This window comes from Nannospalax galili, unplaced genomic scaffold (assembly GCF_000622305.1).
Source record: "Nannospalax galili isolate Female #2095 unplaced genomic scaffold, S.galili_v1.0 scaffold199, whole genome shotgun sequence".
In the NCBI taxonomy this organism is placed as follows: Eukaryota; Metazoa; Chordata; class Mammalia; order Rodentia; family Spalacidae; genus Nannospalax; species Nannospalax galili.
Window position 1 is genome coordinate 1313820 of NW_008343559.1, and position 12967 is coordinate 1326786.

The window sequence follows — 12967 nt, forward strand, 5'->3', positions numbered from 1 at the left end:
TTTATTCCTGATTTTAAGGGGAATGTTTCCAGTGTTTTGCCATTTAGAGTAATGTTGGCTGTGGGTTTGTTGTATTTACCTTTAATTATGTTGAGATATGTTCCCTCCAGTCCAATTCCCTCTAGGACTTTGAACATAAATGCATGCTGAATTTTTGTCAAAAGCCTTTTCTGCATCTATTGAGATGACGATGTGGTTTTTGTCTTTGAGTCTATTTATATGATTAATGACGTCTATTGACTTGCATACGTTGAACCATTCCTGCATCTCTGACATAATGCCTACTTGATCATGGTGAATGATCTTTCTGATGTGTGTCTGTATGTGGTTTGCAGGTATTTTGTTGAGGATTTTTGCATCTCTGTTCATTAAGGATATGGGTCTATAGTTTTCTTATTTGGTTGTGCCTTTACCTGGTTTGGGTATTAGAGTGATGCTGACTTCATCGAAGGAATTTGGGAGTTCTCCCTCTGTTTCTATTGTTTTGAATAACTTAAGTAGTATTGGTTGGAGGTCTTCTTTAAATGTCTGGTAGAATTCTGCTATAAATACATCTGGGCCTGGGCTTTTTTTAGTTGGGAGGCTTTGTATTAGTGTTTCAATTTCCTTATATGTTACGGATCTGTTTAAACTGTTGATCTCTTCTTGGTTTAACTTTGGAGGCTCCCATTATTGTAGATATCTATCCATTTCTTTTAGACTTTCAGATTTAGTAGCTTATAGGTTTTTAAAATATTCCCTTATAATGGTCTGGATCTTTTGGATGTCTGTTGTGATGTTTCCCCTTTCATCTCTGATTTGTTGATTTGGATTTGCTTTCTTTTTCTTGGTTATCTGGGTCTGTCTCTCTTGTTTAGCTTTTTAAAGAACCAGCTTAGATTCATTGATCCATTGTATTGTTTTATTTATTTCTATTTCATTAATTTCTGTTCTGATTTTTGTTATTTCTTCTCTTCTGCGGGTTTGGTTTTCATTTGTTTTTACTTTTCAACTATCTTGGGTTGTAATGTTAAGTAATTTGTGTTCTTTCTGATTTTTTAATGTAGGCACTTAGAGCTATAAAGTTCCCTCTTAGGACTGCTTTTAATGTGTCCCAGAGGTTGTGTTGTGTTGTATTGTTCTTTTCATGAATTCTAGGAATTCTTTTTTTTTTTTTTAATTTCTCCTTTGACCCACTCATTGTTTAGGAGTGTGATGTTCAATCACCACAAGTTCGTGTCATGACTAGAGCTTCATACAGTGTTGATTTTGAGGCTTATTACTGTGTGTTCCAATAGAATGCATGGAATTATTTCAATATTTTTGTATTTATTGAGGTTTGTTTTGTGGCCCAGAATATGGTCAATTTATGAAAAAAAAAAATCCATGAGGTGCTGAGTAGAAAGTGTATTCTTTGGTGTTTGGGTGGAATAATCAAAAGATGTCTGCTAGGTCCATTTGATGTATGGTATCATTTAATTCAGACATATTTCTGTTCATTCTTTGTCCAGTTGACCTGTCTAATGGAGACAGTGTGATATTGAAGTCCCCTACTATTACTGAGTTGGGGTTAATCTCTGTCTTAAAGTCCTGTAGTGTTGTTTTTATGAATTTGGATGCACCAGAATTTGGTGCATATATATTAGGGATTGTAATATCTTCTTGGTTAACTATTCCTTTGATCAGAATGAAGTGACTCTCCTTATCTCTTCTGAATAGTTTTAGTTTGAAGTCTATTTTGTGAGATATTAGAGTTGCAACCCCTGCTTGTTTCTTAGTGCCATTTGCTTCGAATATTCTTTTCCATCCTTTTACCTTAAGGTAGTACCTGGTCTTGAAGGTGAGATGGGTTTCTTGCAGACAGCAAAGAGACGGTTTTTGTTTCTTAATCCATTTGTTTAGCCTGTGTCTTTTGACTGGGGAGTTCAGTCCATTGATATTTAAGGTTATTACTGAAAGGTATGTATTGGTTGCCATCATTTTGATTGCTGCTTGTGTTCTCTGTGTAATTTTGTGTTTCTTAGATTATAGCTTTATTTTATTTTGTTGCCCCAAGGTATGGTTTTTTCTTTCTCTGCTCTCTGTATTGCTTCAAGAATTCTTTGAAGGGCTGGTTTTGTGGACATGTGTTCTTTCAGGCTGTTCGTGTCATGGAAGTTTTTTCTTGGTCCAGGCTCTTCTGGCTTTCATCATTAGCTGTAATTCTGATGGGCTTTCCTTTGTCTGTGACTTGTTTTTCTTTTGCTGCTTTCAGTATTCTCTGTTTGTTCTGTACATTCAGTGTTTTTACTATGATATGTTGTGGGGAGTTTCTTTTCTGATCCTGTCTATTTGGTGTTCTTTGTGGTTCCTGTATTTGTATGGGGATGTCTTTCCTGAATTTTGGGAAATTCTCTTCCACAATCCTATTTAAGAGCTGGTCAACACCATTAACCTGAATTTCTTCTCCTTCCTCTATTCCTATGATCCATAGATTTGTTCTTTTTATGGTGTCCCACGTGTCTTGTATATTCCATTCCTGTGTTTTTAAAATTTTTCCATACTCTTTGCTTGAGCGGTCCAATTTCTTCAACTTTTTCCTCTGGTGTTGATATTCTGTTTTCCATTTCATTCATTCTAAAGGTGAGGCTTTCCCCTTTTGTTTCAAGTTGACCCTTTGAGTTTTGCACTTCCTTCTTCATTTCTGCCTGAGTTTTCTTCAATGTTTCTGTCTCTTTTGTGAATTCATTCAGAAGTTTATCCCTATCTTTTAGCTCTTTGATTTGTTTGTTCGTGTGTTCTTTAAATTCATTGAATTCCTTGATAATGTTTATGATTGTTCTTTTAAATTCAGTGTCCTGGGTTATCTCTAGGGGGTTCTCCTTGTAGAACTCTTATACAGGACATAGTGTTTTGGCTTTCCATTTTATTATTCTTTCGTTGTGGTTTAGGCCTGTGAATTTCTTTTGTTGTTTATGATTCTGATATGAGAACAAAGTTGAAGTATGCTTCTGTTTGTGTTATCTGGTGCTTAGATCCTTTTTTATTTGTTATGTAAAGCTGGGTGGTACAGGGGTCAGGTTCTTTCAGGTTTATTTTGGACGGAACTGATGGCTTTAGATTAGCTATTCAGCAGTACCCAGAGAAGCCCAATTCAGGTTCCAGTCAGGTACACTCAGACTTCCATCGCCACATGAAGGAAGGATCCAGGGTCTCTCAGGCAGTCCTGTGAGTTGTCAACCCTGTGCCAGAGGGAGGCCAGAGGGGGGCACTCTCTGGTGGCCTGCTGAGATCCCAGCCTTAGCCTACCCATGCCAGAAATGCCCTGGGGCCTTGGAGGAGCCTCACAAAATCCCAGGTAGGGGGATGGTATGGCACAATTAGGGGAAGCTCACCACCACGTGGAGGCAGGATCTGGGGGCTGCCAGGTTGTACCCTGGGTTATCAGGCCCTCTGGTAGTTGGAGGCCAGAACCCTGTACTCTGTACTCTCTGGCAGTCTGCTGAGCTCCAAGGGGCTACCCTGTTGGAGGAGAACCGAACCCCTTGTCTCATGTTTTAACTAGTGCTTGAAGCACTAGTTATTGAAAAGGAAGTGGACATCCCTGTGTCATTCCTGAGTGGGATTACATTGAGTTTTTCTTCACATAGGGTGATTTTGGCTAAGGGTTTTTCAACATAACCTTTATAATGTTGAGGTGTGTTCCCTCCAGTCTTACTCCCTTAAGAACTTTTATCATGAAGGCATGCAGGATTTATTTTTTCTTTGTCTATTGAGATGACCCTGTGTTTTTTGTTTTTTAAGTCGATTTATGTAATTTGTTACATTTATCAAAGCAAGTATGTTGCAATTTCCCCACATCTCCAGGCTAAAGCCAATTTGATGGTGGTAGATGATCCTTTTGATATATGGCTGTATGCAGTTTATGTTTATTGAGAATTTTTGCATCTATGTTCATCAGGGATATTGGCCTGTAGTTTCCTTTTTTGTGAGTGTCTTTGCCTGTTTCTTTTTTGTCTTTTTGAGACAGGGTCTCCCTGTAGCCCCAGCTGTCCTGGAACTCACTATGTAGACCAGGCTGGCCTTGAACTCACAGAGATCCACCTGCCTCTGCCTCCGAAGTGCTGGGACTACAGTCGTGTTCCACCATGCCCGCTTAATATTTTATTTATTATTTTTATTTTATGTGTATGAGTGTATTGCCTGCTTGTATGTGAGTGCACCCATGTCGTGCAAAGCTGTGGATTTCAGAAGACGGCTTCGGATTCCCCTGGAGCTGCAGTTAAGGATCCTTCGTAGCCGCCATGTGGGCGCTGGGAATTGAACCTGGGTCCTGTGCAAGAGTAGCCAGTGCTCTTAACCACTGAGTCATTTCTCCAGCCCCTTTACCTGGTTTTGATAGAGGAAGTTTGGGAGTACTCCTGTTTCTGGGGGGGGTTTTTTGGTCTTTTTGAAACAGAGTCTCCCTGTAGCCCCAGCTGTCACTATGTAGACCAGGCTGGCCTTGAAGTCACAGAGATCCACCTGCCTCTGCCTCCCGAGTGCTGGGATTAAAGGCGTGTGCACCACGCCCAGCTCTGATTCTTTTTTTTGAAAAATTGAAGTATTGATTGTAGTTCCTTTTTCAAAGTGTGGGGATATTCTGCTGTGAATCCATCTGTACCTGTTTTGTGTTTTTTTTTTAATGTTGGAAGGTGTTTTTATTACTGTTTTGTTCTCCTTATTTGTTATGGGTCTGTTTAAGTTGTTGATCTTTTTGGTTTACTTTGGTTCAAATGAATCTAAGAATTCAGGTATTCCTTTAAGGTTTCTATCTTACTGGAGTATAAGGTTTCTTTAATTTTAAGCTTTTTTATTTTTGAGCATTTCATACATGAATATTGTCTTCGCATTTTTAAAAAAAAATTATTTATTATTTTTATGTGTATTAGTGTATTGCCTGCATGTAGGTAAGTGCACCCGTGCCGTGCATTGCCTGTGGAGGTCAAAAGACGCTGTCAGATCCCCTGGGACTGGAGTCATGGACAGTTGTTAGCTGCCATGTCGGTGCTGGGATTCATGTGGGTGCTGTTCTTGTCTTCTGCAAGAACAACCAGTGTTCTTAACCACTGAGCCATATCTCCAGCCCCTGTCTTTGCTTTTTTTTTTCATCATTCCCAGTCCCCAGACAACTCCACCCATGTCCCCCCACTTCCCCTCAATTTCTTGTCCTTTCGTTGCTTAATATTGTTACATATATACACACACATACATATATACATACATATACACACATATAGATTTAATGCACTGAATCTATTTGGTGGTGTTCATGTGTACTTGTGTTTAGCGTTGCCCATTTGAGATTAGATCTCAGGTAGCAACTATTCCTTGGAGCCATTGATTGCCTATAGCTCTTCATCTTGAGGTAGGATTTCATGACATTCCCTCATCCACCTTTGCATGTCAAATGGTTTTGTTATTCTCCAGATCTTGTCAGACTACCATACTGTGGATATTTCACTGGTGCAGCCTCCCACTCATGCCTCAAATACATTAACTAGCAGCAGGTTTCTCGTCCCTCTAGCTCTTATATGTTTTTGTGCTCCCTCCTCTGCAATGTTTCCTGAGCCTTGGATGTAGAGGATTGCATTGCAGATGTGTCGCTTGGGGTTGGGCATCTCACAGTCACTTGTTCTCTGCTGGGCTGTTCATTGTTGTGATTTGTAGACTTGACAGCTCTGTAGGATCATTGACTGGTTTTCTCCCTTGGCAGCTTGCATACCATCTTCTGATACTATGAGAGCTAGTCTTCAGAGAGGAGACTTCCAGGTCATTTGCAGCTCAATTTGCTCCAAGTTCTGTGTCCAAAGTATATCTTGCCTTCATCAGTGGAGTCTTAACCTTCACATTCTGAGAGTCAATCAAGGCTGTAGCAATAGCATGTGTTGTTTTGGAGTCTCCTGGACTACTTTGACAAACTCAAAGAGAGGTTTCCCATGCTTGGCCCTGTGATTTTCATCATATACTCATCAGTTATGCATGCGCACTCACATTAATAGTCTATGTGTATTTTTCAGTAGGCATATTAAATACTACATTTCCCTTCTGTTTTTCATACCACTTAAGCATAATTTATCTTTCTTTCCTTGCTCTGCCTCTATATACCCCTCCCTTCTCCTTCAGTTAAAAGATCCATGATTTTTCCTGTCTCCCCCTTGATAACTCCTGGTTCCTACTATTCCCCCCAACCCCCTTGAGCTCCATCTTCTTCTTCCCCACCCTTAGTTTCTTTCCATTTTCCTGGTTCCCATGGTTGTATCAGGATATATTCTTACATAAAGGATTTGGAGTTAGAACCCACAAATGACCCACATGTGTCCCTTCTTATTCTGAGTCTGGGTTACCTCACTATAACCATTTCCACTTCCATTCATTTACTTGCAAATTTAATGATTTCATTTTTCCTTACCACTGCGTAGAATTTCATAGTGTGAATATACCATATTTTCATTATCTATTCTTTGGTTGTGGGACATTTAGTTGTTTGCATTTTCTAGCTGTCATGAAAAGAGAAGCAACAACATGGCTATGCAAGTAAGTATATCTGTAGTAGATACTGAGTCTTTTAGGTATATGCCAAGGAATGGTATATAGCGATTTTGTGGCAGATCAATTTTTAGTTTTCTAAGTGTTCTCCACACTGATTTGCATAGTTGCTATCCCAGTTTGCAGTCCCACCAGCAGTGAACAAACATTCCCTTTTTCCCGCATCCTTATCGGATTGTTGTCATGTTTTCTTGATCTTTGCCATTTTGACTGGAATAAGATGAAATACTAAAGTAGTTTTAATTTGAATCTCTCTAATTGCTAAGGATGTTGATCATCCTTTTTTTAAAAGGTATTTCTTAGCCATTTTTATTTCTTCTTGTGAATTCTCTTTTTAAATCTGTAGCCCCCCCCCCTTTTTTTTTGTCTTTTTGAAGCAGGGTCTCTCTGTAGCCCCAGCTATTCTGGAACTCAGTATGTAGACCAGGGTGGCCTTGAACTCACATAGATCCTCCTGCCTCTGCCTCCCAAGTGCTGGGACTACAGGCGTGCAGCTCATTTTTTAAATTGCATCATATGGTTTCTTGATTCTTTGGTTTTTGAGTTCTTTGTATATTCTTGAATTGTATCCTCTATCATATATATATATAGCTGGAAAAGATTCTTTTGTACTCCATGGCTTCCTTTTCACTGGATTGGCTGTATTCTTTGCTGTACAGAAGCTTTTTAGTTTAATGAAATCTCATTTGTCAGTTGTTGACCTTAATTCCTATACAAAGGTCTGATTTAGAAATTCCTTTTAAAATATTTTATTTTATTTGTTTTTTGTTTGTTTGTTTGTTTTTTGTTGTTGTTGGCTTTTTTTTTTTTTTTTTTTTTTCCCTGTAGCCCCAGCTGTCCTGGAACTCACTATGAGGACCAGGCTGGCCTTGAACTCACAGAGATCCCCACCTGCAGTCACAGAGATCTGCCTGCCTCTGCCTCCCGAGTGCTGTATTTGTATTTTTTTTATGTGTATGAGTATATTACCTGCGTGTGTGTACATGCACCTGTGTCATGGATTGCCTGAGGAGATTAGAAGAAGCCATCAGATCCCCTGGAAGTGGAGTTATGGATGGTGTTTAGCCACCATGTGGGTGCTGAAATCAAACCTGGGTCCTCTGCAAGAGCAGCTAGTGCTCTTAATGGCTGAACCATCTCCCCAGCCCTAGAAATTTCTTTTCTATACTTATATCTTGTGGGGTTCTACGTATGTTTTATTCTAACAGTTTCAATAATTCATGTTTTACACTGAAGTCTTTGATGCATTTGGAATTGGTTTTTGCACAGGGTGATAGATATGGGTCTAATTTCATCCCTCTACATGTGGAAATCCTGTTTTTTTAGTACCATTTGTTGAAGATACTCATTCTTCCTCCTTGTTTCTTGGTGTCATTTTCTTTGTATAGTTTTTTCTTTCCTTTCACTATAAGGTGATACCTGTCCTTGAAGGTAAGATGAGTTTCTTGTACACAATATAAAGGTGGCTTTGTTTCTTAATCCATTTAACTAGGCTGTGTTTTCTGATTGGAGAACTGAGGCCATCAATGTTTAAAATTATTGCTGAAAGATGTGTAATGGTTACTGTCATTTTATTTTCTGTTTATGTTCCTAATCCATTTTGTTTTTCCATAATTACAGCTTCATTTGTGTTCTTTTCATAACTTCTTGAGTATGAGTATTTCCTTAGTCATTTGTATTGCTTTGAGGATTCTCTGTAGGGTTGGTGTGGTGAACATGAATTCTTTCAACTTGTTTATATCATGGAAGGCTTTTCTTTCTCCTTTGGCTATGATAAGCATTCTCTCTTTGTCTCTCTACTAAACTTTTAGTTAAAAAATTTTAAAACTTAAATTGTGGTTTTCTTAATATAATTTAGTGGTTTTTAGATCCCCTCTATCCATACCTCCTCATACTACTCTCCTGCCCAATTTTAATGTATCCTTTGCATATCTATCAAGGCCTATAGAGTCTAATTTGTGTCTACAAATATCCCTCAGTGTGGGTTCATTTACTGGAGCATGGTTAACCTACCAAAGAATCATATCCTTGAAAGAGACTGTCTCTCCCTCCTACCAGCCACTTGCCAATACTTCCTCAGGTAGGGTCGGGGTCTCCTTCCCACTTCCCCACATATATGGCTAGGATTTTGTCTGACCTTAGCTTAGGTGGTGCTTGTGCATTAGTGCTGTCACCATTGCCCTGTGTTCATATGAGTAACTGCCCAGGTGTCTGGAAAACTCATCCACCTCCTCTGACTCTTACAATCTTTCTGCCCCCTCTTCCACAATGATCCTTGAATCTTTGGGAGGGAGATGATTGATATGGGTGTCCTATTCAAAGGTAAGCAGTCTTCAGCCTCTTACTCTCTGCACATAGGCCAGTTGTGGGTCTCTGTGTTAGCCACCATCTACTACATAAGGAAGCTTCTCTGGTGAGAGTTGAGAGATGCAATAATCTGTGGATATGACAATAAGTCATTAGGAGTCAGTTTAATAGGAGGAAATTAGTATTAGGTTGTCTCCTATGTCTTGTGACCTGTCTCACCTCAGATTCCTAGATCTGTTGTCAGTATCAGGTATGGGCTCCTTCTTACGAAGCAGACCTATGGACTACTTCTAATTATTCCTCAAACATGGGGTTTATGACTAGAAAATGTGAGGTACATAGTATCTTTTTTTCGTAATGCAAGTGCCAAGGGTTAAGATACTGGCTTACTATCTCTTGCCTGCCAGTTCCTGGGATAAGTGCTTCCTTCATAGTTTTGTGTAATTACCTAAACAACAGATAAGCAGAAAATGAGCCTCAGTGCTTGCTGGTCCTTTCTCAGAACAATGTAGAATAGTTTTCATTTCTTGCATTATGAGATCCCTCTGCTTGAAGCAGTCCTTACCTTACTACTAGTCTGGATATATCCTACTTCTGTTAAACTTCCATGACATAAGTCTGACTTAATGTCTCTTTGATATTTGAATAGTTCCTTTACTACTTGTCCTTGTTTCGAACACCATTGTTATTATTACTTATTTACTACCTATTACTTTCAGATGCATGCGCTATTTTCTTTGGTAGAATGAGCTCCCTGGAGACAGATGTGTCTTGTGTACTTTGCTAACTACATCATCTAAGGGACTGAATTCTACTTCATTAGTAAGTGAATGAATGAAATTTTACTCTGACCTTTTCTTACACGCTGAGGACTACAGTGTCACTTTACTAACTCAGCCACCAAGGGGCTAATAGTAATTATTTTTTTAAGAGAAATTATCAAAGCAGTATTTTAGAATGTTTTTGTTCTGTTTCAACTGTTTTTCTACTTCATTTACTAAAGCACTTTGTCATCCATTAGAAGGGCAATAATTTTAGTTATATATACATAAATAGGCCGAAGGAATTCATGTTCACAAAACCAGCCTTTCAGAGAGTTCTGGAAGCAATATGAAGAGCTGAAGAAACAAATGACTATACCCAAGGGGTTGCGAAAAGAAATTCAATGAAGGTATAAAGTTGGAAATGTACAGCTATATCACGAATGTAAACAGAAATAAAAATGACAGGATACAATACTCATCTTTCATTAATAACTTTAAATATTAACGGACTGAACTCCCCAGTCAAAAGACACAGACTAGGTGAATGGATTAAGAAACAAAACCCATCTTTTTGTTGTCTGCAAGAAACTCATCTCACTTTCAAGGACAGACACCATCTTAAAGTGAAAGGATAGAAAAAAAAATATATACCAAGCAAATGGTACCAAGAAAAGAGCAGGCAGAGCAATTCTAATATCTGACAAAATAGACTTTAAACTAAAACTAATCAGAAGAGATAAAGAGAGAGACTTCATTCTGATCAAAGGAACAATAAATCAAGAAGATATTATAAGCATGAGCATATATTTCCCAAACTCTAGTGCACCCAACCTCACAAAAAAAATACTACAGGACTTTAAGACCCAGATTAATCCCAACTCATTAATAACAGAGAGACATCTGAATTAAACAAAACCATATATTAAATGGACTTAATAGATATCTACCGAGTATTCCACCCAAACGCCAAAGGACATACTTTCTACTCAGCACCCCATGGAACTTTCTCCAAAATCGACCATATACTGGGGCACAAAACAAAGCTCAGCAAATACAAAAAGATTGAAATAATTCCATGTGTTCTATCAGACCACAGTGCAATAAAGCTTACAATCAACACCCGAAGAAGCCAAAATCACCACACGAACACATGGAGATTAAACAACACACTCCTGAATGATGGCTGGGTCAAAAGAGAAATTAAGAAATAAAAGTATTCCTGGAATTAAATGAAAAGGACAATACAACACAACAAAACCTCTGGGACACGCTGAAAGCGGTTCTTAGAGGGAAGTTTATAGCTCTAAGTGACTTAACATTGCAACTCAACACACTTGAAAAGCAACACCAAACAAAACCCAAACCCTGCAGACAAGAAGAAATAACAAAAATCAGGGCATAAATTAATGAAATTGAAACAAAGAAAACAATCCAAAGAATGAACAATTCCAAGAGCTGGTTCTTTGAAAAGATAAACAAGATTGACAGACTGCTAGCCCATTAACCAAAAGAAAGAAAGAGCACCTCCAAATCAACAAAATCAGAGATGAAAGGGGAAACATCACAACAGACACCAGAAAGATACAGAACATTATAAGGGAATACTTTGAAAACCTATATGCTACTAAATTTGAAAACCTAAAAGAAATGGACGGATATCTAAAGGCATGGGAACCACCAAAACTAAACCTAGAAGAGATTAACAGACCCATAACACAAAAAGAAATTGAAACAGTAATACAAAACCTCCTGACTAAAAAAAGCCCAGGACCAGATGGATTTATCAGTAGAATTCTATCAGACGTTTCAAGAAGACCTACATCCAGTACTACTTAATTTATTGAAAAAGATAGAAAAGGAGGGAGAACTTCCAGATTCCTTCTAAGAAGCCAGCATCACTCTAATACCAAAGCCAGGTAAAGATGCAACCCGAAAAAAAAACTATAGACCCACATCCTTAATGAACATAGATGTAAAAATTCTCAACAAGATACTTACAAACTGCATACAGACACACATCAAAAAAATCATCCACAATGATCAAGTCAGCTTTATCCAAGAAATGCAGGGGTGGTTCAACATACGTAAGTCAATAAACATCATAAATCATATAAATGGGCTCAAAGACAAGAACCACGTGGTCATCTCAATAGATGCAGAGAAGGCCTTTGACAAAATTCAACATGCATTTATGTTCAACGTCAGGACATTGGACTGTATGAAACATACCTCAAAACAATTAAGGCTGTATACATACAAAGACCCACAGGCAACATCATTCTAAATGAAGAAAAACTGTAAGCATTCCCATTGAAATCAGGAACCAGACAAGGCTGTCCACTATCTCCATTTCTCTTTAACATAGTGCTTGAAACTCTTGCAAGAGTAATAAGACAAGAGCAGGAAATAAAAGGAATAATAATTGGAAAAGAAGAGATCAAATTATCCCTTTTTGCAGATGATATGATATTATACCTAAGAGACTCCAAAAATTACACCAGAAAACTCCTAGAAATTATTAACACATTCAGTAAAGTGGCAGGTTACAAAATTAACCTACAAAAGTCTCAGCCTTCCTATGTACCAATAACAAGCAATCAGAAAAATAGTACATCAAAAGACTCCCCTTCAAATAGCTGCAAAAAAATAAAATATCTCAGAATAAACTTGACAAAAAACATTAAAGAGCTCTACAATTAACATTTTAAATTTTTAAAGAAAGAGATTGAGGAAGACATCAGAAGATGGAAGGACCTCCCATGCTCATGGATTGGAAGAATTAATATTGTGAAAATGACTATCCTACCAAAAGTCATTTATAGATTCAATGCAATGCCAATCAAAATCCCCATGACATTTTTCACAGAATTGGAAAAATCCATCCTAAGATTCATATGGAAGCACAAAAGACCTCAGATAGCCAAAGCAGCCCTGAGCACTAAGAGCAATGCCAGGGGAATTATTATACCAGATTTCAAGCTGTATTACAGAGCTATAGTCATAAAAACAACATGGTACTGGCATAGAAATAGACCCATAGATCAATGGTTCAAAATTGAAGACCCAAATATGAGTAAATGCAGTTTCAGCCACCTGATATTTACAAAGGGGCCAAGAATATTCACTGGAGGAAAGACAGCGTGTTCAGCAAATGGTGCTGGCAAAACTGGATCTCCACCTGTAGAAGAATGAAACTAAACCTCTCTCTTTCAACCTGCACAAAAGTCAGTTCCAAATGGATCAAAGACCTCAATGAAAAGCCTGAAACTCTGAAAGTGTTAGAAGAAAACATTGGGAAAAACCTCCAAGATATAGGTATAGGAAAGGATTTTCTAAACTGGACATCAATT

The 12967-nt window shown here is 38.1% G+C and overlaps 1 protein-coding gene across 11 annotated transcripts in view; it reads left to right on the plus strand.

The window, feature by feature from the left end:
• Positions 1-12967, plus strand: part of Erc1 (ELKS/RAB6-interacting/CAST family member 1) — a 537557-nt gene that overhangs the window by 333008 nt on the left and 191582 nt on the right. The window lies entirely within an intron of this gene.